We start from the raw sequence: 16,598 nt of genomic DNA, 5'->3' as shown, positions 1-16,598 counted from the left end.
AATAAACCTACATACAGCCGTTTACTGTTTATTCATAAAAAAAATTCAGAAATTGGGAAAGGGATGAAGATTTTTGGGAAGCTTTTGGCGTGAGTGGTGGGGAAAGATAGATCTATTCATATTTGTATGATATGATAAATCTTGCCTACACCGCCCATGCCCATGGCTTCCAATTATTTCTCCCTTTCCATACAATTTCTTCATGTTTCTTTTTTTTTCTTTTTCAGAAAGAGCTGTGATGAGATTTAGAGATGTCATGCACCACTCTTACAAAATTTTTTAAATTTGAGTGATGATAAATTTCTCATACCCATTTTGTTTCTGAGCTCTTTATACATATTATTATTATTTTTTGGGAAATGGAAAGGGAGGAGGGATTTGGGAATCTTTTGGAGTGGGTGGGATGGAAAAATATTGTATTTGTTTTTTTTTTCTGAAGGGAAAAAGATGAATATTGAGATTTTTCCTATTCCACCCATGCCAATGGCTTCCAATCATTTACTCCTTTTCCTGATCTGCTTTTGGTATTGCATAATTACGCTAATATTTGCTTAATTTAACATATGTATGAAAGATTGATGGTGTGAAGATCATTGACTGAATATACAGTAAGATTTGATAAAATAAAAATTATGAGGTATTATTAGCTATTAGTTGTGTTAACGTTTATTCTTCTATATTTATCGGAGTAATCTAATATGTTTGATTATAATTGAATTAGAATTTCATAATTGAGTTAGAATTCACCAGAAAGAGTTTCCAATTAGGTAGAAGTTGAAGTCTTTCAATTAGACAGAAAATTAAGAATGGTTTACCAAATTAATTGTGATTTCTTGGTCATTGTTTCCCGGGTCAAAAAGTTGCTTGTTGTGACATGGGCTCTTCTAAATTCTAGAGTGAATATTTTCGATTTTTATTGAAAAATTATATTGTATATATACATATAATCTCAATATACACTAAAGCTGAACGACTCGAAATGAAGCACTATGTTGGGTGAAAGATGCAGCTCAAAAAATTTAATTAATGGATTAGATTTAATAAATTAAGATAACTTATAATCATAATTGAGATAATTTATTACTTCGTAAATAAATGATACATTATCTCCTATATAATTAAGAACTTGTAAAAATGAAGAGAGAAAATAAAGAGGAGTCAAATCTTAATTGAAGAATTACTGGCTATATTATATTGAGAAGGGACAATGAAGTTCTCAACTCTAAAGGGGCCTTGTTGGTTTTTGCTTATGTTTTATTTTTTAGAACAAAATTTGTAGAATTGGTTGAGACACTAGATCGATCGTATATTAATTTTATTTTAATAAGATAAAGACACTTTGTTTGACCAAAAGAATAGATTTTTTAATTGAAATTCATCTCTAAAATTGACAATTAAGATCCTAAGGCTACACGCATGTATCAAGTCTTCTTAATTTTTAAGTTTTTAGTCTGAAAATCATCTCAAATATTCCTCAAATCATGTAAAAACACCTCTAAATTGTTACTTAACCATATTAAGCTGTTTTCAACTAGCATTGCTTTGTGCTAATATTGCTGGATAACTTAATTTGAGCATAAAATATTTATTAAATTGAAACATAAATGTGAGCTATCGAAAATAAAAATAAAAATAAATGTGAGCTATCGAGTGCCAGTATAAGTTGGAGATTTTATGCCTTTTTTTGGGCTAGGTTATTGGGCCAGAAAACGTATGTTTGCTACAATGTAAAGGGATTTCGTCTAATTGGCAAGTTTTGAATATTATTATTATTTAATATTTGATATAACAACAACAACAATAATAATAATAATAATAGAAGAGTACTTACTTTTAACGTTTTATTTACTTTAAGTAATTTTGAATTTAGTATAATTTATTTTTAACTTATCAAATACTTTAAAATTAAAATGACTTTAGAGTACTTTTGATCAATTTTTTAGTCAATCCAAACAGGTCATGTACTTGAGACTTACTCTCTCTATCCAATAATAGTTACCCACTATTGATTGATATAGGAATTAAGAAAATAGTAAATGATAATATTAATTTAACCAAATCACCCTTATTGAAAATAAAACATTGAAAAATGAATAGTATTTAATAACAAGGATGAATAGGTACAAAATGATAAATTATTCATTAAAGTTATAAACTGAACAAATATCATTGAATATTTTAAAATAATATAATGAATGGGTAAAGATAAGCAAAGGAAATATTACTCTAACATCTTTCAATTTATTTAAAAATAAGAATTTTAGCACCTTTTAAGTACCAGTCATTTTAATCATGTGACGAGTCTTGAGAATATTATAGAGAGCATGAAAATTGAGGTTAATGTTAGAGAAAAAAAAGAGTTCATTTGTTGGAGGAAGAATTTCTTTTTTTGAGCTTTAAGCTGAATAATTTGCCTAAAGTTTGTTCGAGTTATATAATATATTATTGACTATTGTATTTTTGAATAAAACAAGTTAAGAATATTATTGTTAAATCAATGAAGATTTTACGGTGAAATATTTACAATTTTTTATGTATTTTATTTTTATAGTTGTGTTTTCACTAGAGCCGTTAATATGGGCTAGGTCTCTTGGACTGACTTGTCTAATTCGCGATTTAATAAGATTGGACTAAGATTTTTGGAGCCCATATAAAAAAAGGGTTTTTAGTCCGACCTGAATAAATCTGTTATTCGTGCGGCTTAAGAAATGTCGGTAGGACCGGCCCGTGGGCTAATAAAAATTAATTAAAAATAGAAAAAATTACATAAATTAATACATTTTAAAAAATAATTACTGATTTTAGCGATATTTTTTGTTTATTACCATTTATAGCAATGCTTTGTTAAATCTGTAATATGTATTAAAAGTGAATTATGTATGCAATATATATGAATTATAATTGTTTTTTGAAATATATTATGTTTGTTTGGTAAAAAATTGTCACATTGTATTATAAGTGTATTAAAATGTGTGATAAATATATTATTCATCATTAAAATTTGTATTATATGTGAATAATAAATTGTTCTTTGTAAAATGTATTAAACTTGTATTATAAATGAATTAAAAGTGATCAAGTGAGGTAAAAATATTATTGCTATAAATGGTAAATATTTTTTTATTATAGTATATTTATGTAAGTTTCCCTTAAAAATATAAGATAATATTAAATTTTAAAATGAAAGAGAGTCCAAACTCAAAATGATTAGGTTAATATTTCTATTTAGATATTTCTACTTTTACTTGGAAAAAAAAAACTTAATAAATATTATCAAGATAATTTTATTTATAGATTTGATTAACAAGTTGTATTGTAACATTAACATCATGTACTATTGTTTTGTCGATATTTATAATACTATTTTTAAATTGTAATTTATAACTTAATTTAATCATTATAAAAAAAGGAAAAAATAACAAAAATCCCTTCCTTAAGTTCACTTATTACCCTTATCCCCTATTAATTTTAAAAGTCCTTCATTTTACGTCAAATGAGGCGGATACAAAAATGTGATAAAAACGAGACAAATATAAAAATTAGGTGGATACAAAAATGTGACAAAAAATGAGGCGGATACAAAAATGTGACAAAAAATATATAATGTATCCACCACAAAATGAGCTCATATATACCCTTCATTTAACGGAAGTTAAAAATTAGTTTTAAATTTATATTTTTTACTTTTATTTTTTTTAAAAATAACTTAGGGGTATATATGATTTTTCTATCAAAGTTCATGGTATATTTTAATTTTTTTCACTCATAAATTATTTTTTTACTTCTTTTATTATAATTATTTGAATTTCGTATTCTTATTTTTTTTTCTTTCATTCCTTAGAGTAAAGAGAAAAAAATAACTATTTTTTTTGTCTATATTGTAATTTAATTTTTGTATTCGAAGAAAAAAATTTGGTCATCTACAATATGTTTTACAAGAATATTAGTGAAACATAAATAAATTTGATTATCAAAATAATAATTCTAAATTAGTCATTGAAACAAAAAAAAAGTTAAAAAAAATCTATTTGACGAGGATTAAATTTACTCATATGAAATTATATTTTTTAGAAAAAATAATTAAAAAAATTAGATTAAAATTATTATTTTTTATTTCCATTAGAGGAAAAGAGTATATGTGAGTCATTTGTATATAAGTAGGGGTATATATGAGTCACTTTCATAACAAGGAGTATATTAGCTCTAAATGATAAAATTGAGGGATATATCAGACCTTTTTTCCAAATGAAATTTGAAAGTATTATGTTGATGTACATAACAATTTATATTATGTTTTTAATTGTCTATCATAGAATTATTTTATGAATATTATATAACTCACGGTAATACAACAAATAAATAAATTAGAAATCTTTAGAGAATAAGATGATACTAGAAGGTAGTATGAGGGTATATATTAGGAGATATTTTCATCTTGAATTAGTCTAATTGTACTGATTGGTAATTGTCTGCTTACAGTCAGATCTCCATGCTCTCTAAATAATTTGAGTTACGATATATATCATTAATTAATTAAAATTATACTGTTATAACACATGACATTAATAATGGACATTCAATTTACGACATGTATTTCTTTTTTCAATTTTATAATCATTGACGTGCAAATTGATTTTGTATTTATTTTAAGTATGTAAGCACAAATAATTGTTAATTACAGTAAACATCCATAAATACTTTGATTATGCCTAAATTCATTGTGTTTTAAATTAAAGTGATCATTTGAAATATTTAACTTCAACTATTGATTAGTTAGTTCTCCTCTTCTTCAATTTAATAACGTCCCTAATTTTATTGACTTCCTTGTTCTCGACTTTTTTCAACCTTAAGATTAATTAATAGTATTATTATTAATATTAGTTGGGGATATATATGGAACTAAGAGGGGTGTTTTGGATTTTTTAAAAGTAGGTTTGACTAAATATATATATAAAAAATATGATAATATAATAGCACAAAATCATAAAATTACATGAATAGTTTGAAATAACTACAAACATGATTAACGGAACTCATAAAAAATAAAACTTTTAACATGATTATACAATCATAAATAATTTAATATCTTAACTTTCTATTCAATCCGCTTAAGAAAGAATGACCTCCTTTTTTTTAGTCTATTTAAAAAAGAATAACGTTTTTTTCTAGTTGCATTTTAATTTTAGATTTTCACATGACATATTTTAAGGCCACAAGATCAAAGGACAATTTTATACATTTGCCCTTACTTTAATTTAGGACCACAAGATTCAAAAGTCGTCTTTATATTTTTAAACTCCGTGTCAAGTCAAAGTAGATCATTCTTTGTGAAACGGAGGGAGTAATAATAATAGAATCATTATTTCTAAAAATAGTTTCTATCATATAATACAATTTACTCCCCTAAAAGAAAAAAAATCAAAACTTGCTACTATTATAATAAAAACGTCATTCCATCATGAATAAAAGTAATATTACTTTCAAATAACTAAATAAAATATGATAACTTTGAGACAAACGACAAAACCATGAAAGATCAATGGATAAGTGAAAAAGTACAATTTCGTTACAATTTTTAAAAAATATGTTACGTATTAAATCACCTTCACAGTGTTACTTCTTATCTCTGTAGACTAAAAAATTATTTTGTATCATTCACTTATTCAAGAATTATGAGGGTTAATGATGTTAAATAAAGATTTTAACACATAATTTGCGTAAGATCTTTTTTTGGCGAACCCCGATCGTTGGGTGTTGAACGTACTTACAGCATAAGTCTTATACTTGAGTCTCGAACGTTTTGCTAGAGCCCCTCTCCAGGACGAACCCCGAGATGAATTCCAACAAAGTATTTTAAAACGCTATTAAGTATAATATTCCTCTATAAACATCATGCTCAATACAATTTAAAATAGTGTTGTTTAAATTTTGGATACGTCTCATAGAACTATAAATGAGTTTATTTCCTTTTCGATAAACTACTTTGTTTTCCAAGTCTTTCTAATAATAAGGTAACTTTTCAATCCTTTTATGAGAGTGGATGCAATGAACTGTAATTTTGAAAAGGTTCAAAGATTTAGCCAAAAGAATATGATAGCCTTTCTTGATTCTCAAGGGTATACATCGAAATTTTACTAAAAACTCTTCATTCTTCATGTTGTTGATATTTTACGTGTCATTAAAAGCAACCCTTTCTACTCTTACTTTGGGACAGCTGTTCAAATGGTTTCAATATCTCTACGTCCTTTTTTGTATTCAACAAAACATAGTTACACCATTATATTTGCATTTTAAATTCTCAAGGCATTCAATATATTTTATGCCTCTTGTATTTGCTGCTATGTTTTTATCATCCTACTGTAGTTTATGTCAACTACTAAATAAAACATATATATATGTGTTTTTTTTTTTGTTAATGCTTTCTCTGGTGTTCTTTCGATATTTTTATTGATTTTTAGATTTTTCTGTTTTTGTATTAGCTATCATATTGTTAATTATATTTCTTTCAATGGAATCCTAGCTTATTAGCTCCCTTTCGAGGGTTATTGAATTACAAGCGACCTTAAAAAAAAATTGTAATGTGGTGATGCCTTGAAAAGCTACATCACAACAAATACGTCAATTCTACAATTGCTACACTATCTACTTCCATCAATTAAACATTTCTCTTATTTTAACCAGGAACTCATCATTAATATTCGTGCCTTTTACCAACAATTCAAATGTATATATATACCAACAATTCAAACAAAGATGATTCATCTAGAAGTGTAGTCAACATATGAATAATGTATGTTACTATCCATTAAAGAAGTTTTCGAGTAATTCGTTTTTAAACTAATTTTTACATAAATAGATAAATATTGAACCCGTGCGCGCACGGACAATCACCATCTCGTTTGTTAGAATAAGTATGAATTTAGTTATGACTTCATTCTAGATAACTCTTTTTTCCAATAGGAATAGTCTCAAGGTTTCAATCCTTTTTCCAATATGAATAGTCGTAAGGTCTTAATTCTTTTTTCAATAGGAATAATAGTCTTAAGGTTTCAATCCTTTTTCCAATAGGAATAGTTTTAATTCTTTTTTCAATAGGAATAGTCTTAACTCTTAAAGGTTTCAATCCTGTTTCTAATTGGATGTCTTATTTTAAATTTTGATGTGAATATATAGAAAAATTTTATGGTATTTGAGGGACAAATATGAGGTAATATATAAAAGTTGTATGAGCCTCCTTTTATAATTTGACAAGTGGATAATTAAGCTTTTTCGTTCTTACTTTTTAACTTTTTCCCATCATTTTAACTTTTCCGCTTCTTGTTTTGTTTTAACTATTGTTTCAAATTTTGCTATTTTTGGTTTATCTTTAATAATTTTAGAAGTATAAAATTTAGCCTAATTCATCATACTCCCAACATACTATTTAGTTATCTAAAGTACTAAAAATAATTATTTAAATTATGTATCGATAAACACTTAAATGCATTCAATATTCTTTAACAAGAAAATATAATAGAAAGACCATATGTAATCTTCACAAATAATTACAAAAGTTTTGTTTTTACTTTCATCTAATTCAAAATTGAAAATCATTCATAAACTCCTACATACATATATACTCTCTCAATTTATATGACATATGTCTTGAAATTCAAGCTATGTGAAATTTAATTGATATTTTAAAAATATTTTTTATCATTATATTAACATGATAAGAATTGCAACTTATAGTGTTTCTTCAAAAATATAACCTTCTCACTAAGTTGCAATTCAACCTAAAATATTATTAGTTGTCATTCTTATCATGTTAATATAATAAAAAATATTTTATGCTTGAATTTTGAGTTTAAAAATAATAAATTGATAGAGAGAGTAAAATGAAAACAACAGTTAATTATTTTATTTTTTTGATAATTTTAAATAACTATTTATTTTTGTCATAAAAATAATACAATTGATTTTATGGGGTTAAGAGCAGAAATCTTAATCTAACTTTTTTCTTAAATACATAATTATTTGACTTTAAATTTAAATTTATATTAATATATTTATTTCTATTTGATTTTTAAAAAATGAACATTATGAATTATTAAAACAATAAAGAAAATGAAACTATGACATGTGTACCTCAAATATTATAATTTTCAGAATATATTATTATTTGTCGATCTGCTCGATTTCTTCCATCAAAATTAAAATAAAATTAAATATTATAAATTTAGGAATATAAAACTAAATCTAATAAAATGAAATAGAGTACTAATAATCGATTTGAGTCGGTTTTTATCCTAACACCTTTTAAGTAAAAAATTTGATCAATTAAAATCATTAACCCTTTTATTGGTAAAAAAACGTTTGTTTGAAAGAAAATGTTGGTAAAATTGTTTTATTGTGAAACAAAAGATTGCAAGTTTGACCAAATAACTCATTTCCCATGGTATTTATAATTCCTATATAAATAAAAATCAATCTTAAAACTAGCAAGTACGTAGTATCCGTACTGAGCTGTACGTATGTGAGTTGAACAGGCTAGACTACTTGGGGCTTCGGCTTGTGAGTCGTGACCGTCCACAGTTTGTCAAGCCGTCCATCCAAGCCATTCACGTTTTTTCAATACCTTGTCTCTTCGTTTGACAAAATATACGTAAGAATAATGTTAAATAACATATATTTCATTCGTCTCATTTTATGTGACAATGTTTGATTCAACACAAATTTTAAGAAATAATGAAAATTTTGAAATGTTTACCAAATGAAAAAAAAATTGTCCATAATTTGGTCAGAATGGTAAAAAGACTCATTTACACTATTAATTAATTTTTTTTGGGACATTTTTACCTTTTTAACTTAAAATTAAATATATGCTTGGAGGAAGCCATTTTTGGATCTCTATATTCTTCTATCATATTTCCAACATATTGAAAACAATTAATTGCATCAATTATTGAGAATTCTATAGTCAATTATGTACTATGGAATCCCTATGTACTACAAGTTCTATCAAAGAGAACATTGATCAATAAGTAGATTGGATGACCCATAAAAAAATGTTTTCAATTATGTTTTAAAAATAACAATTATGACATCAATAGTAAAAAAAATATTTTTTGAATCACATTATATTCTTGTTTGTTGTATTATAAATAAAAAAAATCACTTGACTAATATTACAACAGATTATGGCAAAAATATTTGTGTTAACTGAATTTACTTAACACTAATTTATTTTATTCAAACATAATAATTAAAAAAATACTTAATTAGAATTTAAAGGTCATTTTAGTAACAAATATAAGTAATGATTCATAATTTATCGAAACGACGTAATATAGGGATAAAATATGTATGATTAATAAAATTAATATTTTATTTTCTTTGGTTCGACATATATGAATTATACATACGATTTCTATAATTGTCGATATTTATCGGATCTAATGTATTTTGAGTTGTCACTATCTCAATATTTTATAGATTACATTTAAAAATTATTTAAACATATAGTTTAATTTATTTAAATATAATAATTAAAAAAATTACTTAATAGGAGGTATTTTAGTAATAAATATAAGTAATGATTTACAATTCATCAAATCTACGTAATATAGGAGATAAGTCTTGTTTGATTAATACTATTAATGATCGTACTATTAATAATTGACTCTCCTCGGTTCGGCATGTATGAGCTATACGCATTATTTATATAACTATTGACAATTATCATGTCTAATGTGTTTTGAACTGTCATTATCCCAATATTTTAAGAATTTATTAATTCTCCGATGATAATGACAACACAAATTTATTAAATATGGACTAGATCAAAGTTTCATCACATATATATTTTTCTTTATTAGTACTATATGTTGTTTTGTTAATGGCAAAAGTATTCATCACATCCATAAAGTTGAAACTTTTTTATTTGGTGTACACTTAAACTATATTCTGTTTTAATTACCCCCTCAAACTTGTTTATTCCACTATCACGTACACCTTTTTGTCCGATGCTCCTAGTGTGAGTACACACGCGTGTCAGCTGGCAAAAATAGTGATGATGTGAATTTTCACCTGGATAAATAATAGCCACCTAGATAAATTAAAATGACAAAAAATAAATATCATATTTCAACACCTCCACCTCTCCCGCCTCATCTCAACCATAATAATGGTTCCACTACCAGCATAACGCCATTCTTGAAAGGAACACAAAATTTAAACTTGGCAAAGTATATTTATGAACCCGTCTCTAACCAAAGCCCCCCAAAACAAGAGAGAAAACGGCGCTTCCTGTTTGTACTCATGAAAACCCAAACTCCCTACACATGTGGGAGTTTCATAAACTGAATGACTTGCCTCTGATGAGATAAATATGTTTTTGCAGGTTTGCGAAAGATGGAGTTCTTGTGGAGGGCCTATTCTAGAAAGATGTTGAAGCCTTAGTTAACGATAATGCTAAGGAACACAAAAGAGCAAATAAATGCAATTTCAAACATTTTGATAGGAATGTTGATGGCATGGATAGCCAATGAGATTGAAAACATCGGTTAGTTGATTTATATGCTTAAGAACCATGAGAATGTTGGGTGTAATGAATACATTTTGTCAATATTAAAAAAAATGGAGATTTTCCTTTCTTTATTTTTACTGTTGTAGCTTTATGATGTGGCAAAAAATCACTCCCTTACGCGTCCAGTAGAGTGATTTTAATTTCTACGCCAGGTGGATAGAAAAGGTGTACACGTTGGATGAATAAACAAGTTCAGGGGGGGTTTCAAATAAAATAAAATTTAAGTGTACAACGAATAAAAAACTTCAAGTTTAGGGGATAATGAATAATTTTACCTTTGTTAAATGATATGTTAAAATATTAAGTAAACGTAGTTGTAGTCACAATATATANTTTCATCACATATATATTTTTCTTTATTGGTATTATTTGTTGTTTTGTTAAATGATATGTTAAAATATTAAGTATACGTAGTTGTAGAAGAAAAAAATATATATATATATATATATATTCTCTCAAATTAATATTTTTTTGAAACTGATTAAGAATTTTTAAATTAAGTAATTTTATCGTATTAATTTTATGAATAATTTTAAGTTATCTATTTAAATAATTATTTAAATTCAATTTTCAATAATTTTTTTAATTCAATTTTAAAATGCTTTTTAAAATGTAATGTAAAATAATTCAATAATAACAGTCAAGTTTCAAAATACTTTAATAACTAGATATCGACATAGTAAAGAAATATTTACAAATTATATGGTTCATAAGTGTCGATCTTATTTCACCACAAACCAAGATTGTTACACAGTAATGTTATAGTTTTGATAATTGTTAATTATTATGTCTTAAAAAATTAAACTTCATAATTAAATATTATATTTTAAAAAAATCACATATTTAAAACTACATATTTAAAAAATTCACCTACATATTTAATTATTATGTTTTAAAAAATTGAATTACATAGTTCTATAATGCGTTTGATTTTTATCAATTCTAAAGTATTTTGACTTTTGATTACCATTATTGAAATATATGTGTATATTATTAACATGAATTTTAATTGTCTCCTTCAGTAAAAATTTCTATAATAAATGAATAATTTTTTAAACATGTATATCCTAATGGGTAAATCCTTTTGGCCATAAAAATTTAATGTGTTATTCGTGACATAGTTATAAATGTCTTATCATCAATTATTTTTAGAAATATCTAATTACCAAAATAATCTATTTAGTTGATTATATTTAAAGAAAATTTCAATATTTGTTTTTAAATCTATGCTTGGTAAAATAATTAAATATAATCTTAAGTAGAGAAGATTGTCATCTGTACTTATTATTAGTTGGAAATTTAATTGTTTTCTTCGATAAAGAGATTTATTTTAAAAGAAAACTAATTTTTCCAAGGTGTGCATTAGTACCTTATGAGCATCATTTTAAGGTAAAATTCAAAAATACTTTTTTAACTAAAACGTGCAATTTTTTAATTAACTGGATAATATTTATTTTTTAAAATAAATAGAATGAACTATACACATACACAAAAAGATATTTTTCTTTTTAATTGAAAAAATTATTTAGATAATGATAAGTAAATAAATTCACAAATAGATGTTTAAGATTGAAATTAATCATTGAAATAAAAATATTTTTTAAAAAATCACATGTGAGAAGTATCAAATATATTACTGAACATTGTGAGAATTATCACATTAAAGGAAATTTCCAAAGTACCTTAAATGTAATTAACTTATTTATAGCGTTATGCCATATTTTCACTACAAAATATCGAAACAAATTATAACACGAAAATTATTTCTTATTTTTTAATACATAAAATTCATCTAATTATTAAATTTCTCCCACAAAACTTATCTTTCCATATTTATCACATTAAAGTACAAACTTTATTAAAAAAGATTTGTTATTATCATGAAAAATATTTTATTTATTTTAAAAGATGATTATGAGATATAATATTCAAATGAGTATAGTAGTGAATAAAAAATAATCAAACCATATTATTTTAAATTTAGTATGATAGTGTATTAAATATACTATAATGAAATTAAAATAAAGAAAACAAATGTGATATTATTCCCAAAAAAATTGTAGTATGAAGTTAGATATTATATTTTTTTTTGTGTGTGTTCGATTTTAGAATTGGATGATTTGTATATAAAAGAAATAAGTAAATGTTATTTTGCAATTTCAAAATTAGAAAATTATTGATAATATGTACCCAAATATATCTTGTAGAATTACAATTTGTATAATTTAATTTTATATATAATGGAAAAGAAAGGAGAAAGGATGACAAAAAAAAAAAAGATGAAGAAAAAGGAACAAAGAAAGAGAGAATTAGGAAGAATTTAAAGAAGGTGAAGTTAGATTTTAATGGGTCTCATATTCTAAAGTTCATCAAATAATTTTCTTCACACAATTAATATTAATTCTAATTCATTAAACATAAAATTGTTGTTCACACATATTTCTAGAAGTCTAAGAAATAGTAGTAATAAAGATTTGATTTTACTTTGAAAGAGAAAAGGTTAAATTAGTCTTTCACAATTTTGGCCAAATTATGGCCATTTATTACTTTCCTTTACCAAATTGTTCTTCAAAAAAGTAACTCACTTTTCTTTCTTCTCATAAATGTATTAGAAAATTAAGTGGGACCAATAAGGGTAAAAGAGAAATTATGCCTTCAAATACTTACCATATAAGGAAGTGTGATATTCTTTTTGGGACTGACCAAAAAAAAATGTGCAATATAAAATAGGACGAAGAGAGTATATTATAATGCTTGCATTAATTATATACGAATAATATTTGATTGGCGCATAAAATTAGATGCTCCATGATATTTGATTTGGTGTATAAAATTAGATGTCCTCTTTTTTTGTAAAATTTATTGTAAATACTCTAATTTTTATTTTTTTTACAAATATAAAAACTAAATTACAATATAACTGAAAGAAATTAACAGTTTTAAAGAATTAAAGAAAAAAAAGATAAAAAAAACTTAAATTATGATAATAAAAAAAGTCAAAAATAATTTTATATATGAAAAAAATAGGCCTAAGTCACATACAAGCCCTTAAAGTTGTCCGCATATTTCATTTAGACACCTTAACTTAGGGCAGTACCTATTGAACACTTTAATCTTAACAAATTTATATCTATTAAACACAAAATGAAAATTTATGGAAAGACATAAGTGCGTGTGTCTCAAATACATAGCAGATAGACCAATAAAATGATAACACGTGACAATTAGATTAAAAAAATTAAAGAAAAAAATAAATTATTTTATCAACCCCCCATCCCTGTTCTTCTTCGTCAAAATTTGCTGCCATTATAAAGCTTTTCGCCCATTTTGAATTTTCTTTGATCACTGCTACCATAATTATCTAAAGAAAATAACGACTTGAATTTTCTTTAATCACTTGCTACCATAATTATCTTAAAAAATAACAACTTTTGATTAAAAGAATAATCAATTAATATTATTTTTATAAAAAAAAAAAATGAAGCTTTGCTACAATATTTGAGTTTTAGATCTATTAAATTTTAAAAAGTTAAGGTAAAAGCAAAAGAAAAATAAAAGAGTTAGAGAGTACTTAGAGGATGACTGCAGTGAAGAAGTGAAGAAGAAACAAATTTTTTTTGTTTTTTTATTTAATTTTAAAAAATTAAGTATATAAGTTGGAAAACAAAAAGAAAAAAAAATTAAATTTTTAATAGCTATACGCGTTCAAGGAGAGTGGAACACACTTTTTTTGCCATGTCATCATTTTGTGTCTAATAGGAATGATTTATGAATAAATAAGGTGTTCAATAGATACAAACCTTAGTTGAACTGTCTAAGTGAAATATGCGGACAACTTTAGGTGTCCGTATATGACTTAAGCCAAAAAAATAAATATATGCCTTTAACTTTGCTAGAAGGATCATACATAGCCCAACATGAATCTTTTTAAAATTAAAAGTAAAAAAATATATCTAACACTATTTTTTTTTGACTTCCATTAGATGATAGATAGATATGACTTATGAGCTCCTTCTGCAGTGGTAGGGATATATGAGAGTCATTTATAAAACGGTAAAAATGTATATGAACCATTTCATAACAAGAAATATTTTAGCTTTAAATGATAAAGTTAAGGGCATATCCAACCCTTTTTCCTATAATAAATAAGGAGTGGTATGTTAAAATAATCGCTTTATTTATGATTATTCCTTGGGGAGTTTGTTAATTCAAACATTCTCTTATTATATAAGAGACAGTTAGTGCTGAAGCAGACATGCAGACATGTTTTTGTTGATGTGCTTGCTTCAACGTCTTTTTGAAGAAAAAAAATAAAATTTGATTAGTGTATATTTTTTGAAATTATGGACTCTTTTTTAGATAAGACTTTTATAATTCACGTGCCTTCTTTCAGCGTGTTCCGAAATAAAATTTAATTTTTTTTTGTTCTACTTTAATTTAATTAATGTATAATTTTTTTTTAAAATTATAGAATCTTTTTTAGCTTTGACTTTTAGTTCTCCGTCGACGTGTCTGCTTGAGCATGATTTTTAAAATTAAAAATTTATTTCTTTTGTTCTACTTTATTTAATCAGTGTATAATTTTCTCAAAAGTATGCAATCCTTTACAGATATGACTTTTAAAATCGACGTGTCTCCTTCAGTGTGTTTCGAAAAAAATAAAAAAATTCTTTATTTTCTTCTACTTTAATTTAATTAGTGTGTAGTTTCTTCAAAATTATGGAATTCTTTTTAGCTACAAATTTTAGTTTTAAGTCAAGATTTCATGCTGAAGCAGGCACGTCGACTTCGGCGTGTTCGGAATAACTTTTTTTTTTCTAAAAATAACTTTTTGTTTCTACTATAATTTACTTAGTTTATCATTTTTTTCGAAATTATGAAATTTGTTTAGTTATGCCTTTCAGTTTTACATTCATATTCTTTAGTCATTACTTATTATTTTGAATGTCGGTAATATTTGTTTATATCTTATAACTACTTTGAGCAAAAAAATTCACGGCGGATGACAAAAATAATTTTAATTATAGACATCTTAATAAACCTCTTCACGATAAATTTGTGCAAATAAAAAATAATTAACCATTTAAATATCTAAAAATCACATTAAATTTATTCAACTTCCGAATTTTACATATCACATAAATTATAATACTAAGATATTGAGCAGGTGCACCTGTATCTTGTAAATAAAAATAAATACAAGTAAACAAGATTCAAATAAATCATTTCTTATACATTGTACTATAACCTAGCCTATAAACTATATAAATTCCACTAATTTAGGTCCTAATTACTAATAATTAGGAATTCATGTTATTCTAGAATATTACTTCTTGTGTCATCGACGGTAGAAAAATTTGAGATATACGCATTATTAATTTTGAATTAAGTGTGTTTAGTTATTATCCTTAATTAAAGGAGTAATTGATTATTAATTAAGAACTCTAGTGTATCAACTCTAACAAATCTTTCTAAAATAATAAAATCATAAATCCAAAATAATTCTCTAGTTGAAAACTTCATCTTCTTGTATGCAATCCTTTTTTCCCTCTTCTTGCCGTTGTGAGTTCGTTTCACAATGCCAGTCACCATATTGTTGAGGCATTCAAATTTATGAATTTTAGATACCAATTACGAAAATTCTAAAATCGATGGAATATTATTAAAACATAATGTATCTTAGAGTCAACTCCCTAAATAGTCATCCAAATTTAGAAATTGCTTTGAAATATCATTGATGTTTCATTTAAGGTTAAAGGGAAAAGGGTCTGATATACCCCTCAACTTTGTTATTTGGAGCTGATACACCCTCGTTATAAAAGTGGCTCATATATACCCTTACCGTTATACAAACGGCTTACATATACCCCTGTCGTTACAAAATGGCTCACATATACCCTTCATTTAACGGAATTTTAAATAATTAGTTTTAAATTTATATTTATTACTTATAATTTTTTTAAAAAAATTATTTAGTGGTATATATGATTCTTCTATAAAAGTTCAAGGTATATTTTAATTTTTTTCATAC

General features: G+C 24.9%; 1 non-coding gene across 1 annotated transcript; it reads left to right on the top strand.

Annotated features, from left to right (window-relative positions):
- The first annotated feature begins 230 nt into the window (after positions 1 to 230).
- LOC114077683 lies at positions 231 to 329 on the top strand. The gene has a single exon (XR_003579056.1). It is a non-coding gene; the product is annotated as a small nucleolar RNA Z221/R21b (small nucleolar RNA).
- The last annotated feature ends 16,269 nt before the right edge of the window (positions 330 to 16,598 follow it).

This window comes from Solanum pennellii, chromosome 6 (assembly GCF_001406875.1).
Source record: "Solanum pennellii chromosome 6, SPENNV200".
In the NCBI taxonomy this organism is placed as follows: domain Eukaryota; kingdom Viridiplantae; phylum Streptophyta; class Magnoliopsida; order Solanales; family Solanaceae; genus Solanum; species Solanum pennellii.
This window is presented reverse-complemented; position numbering and strand designations above follow the sequence as displayed.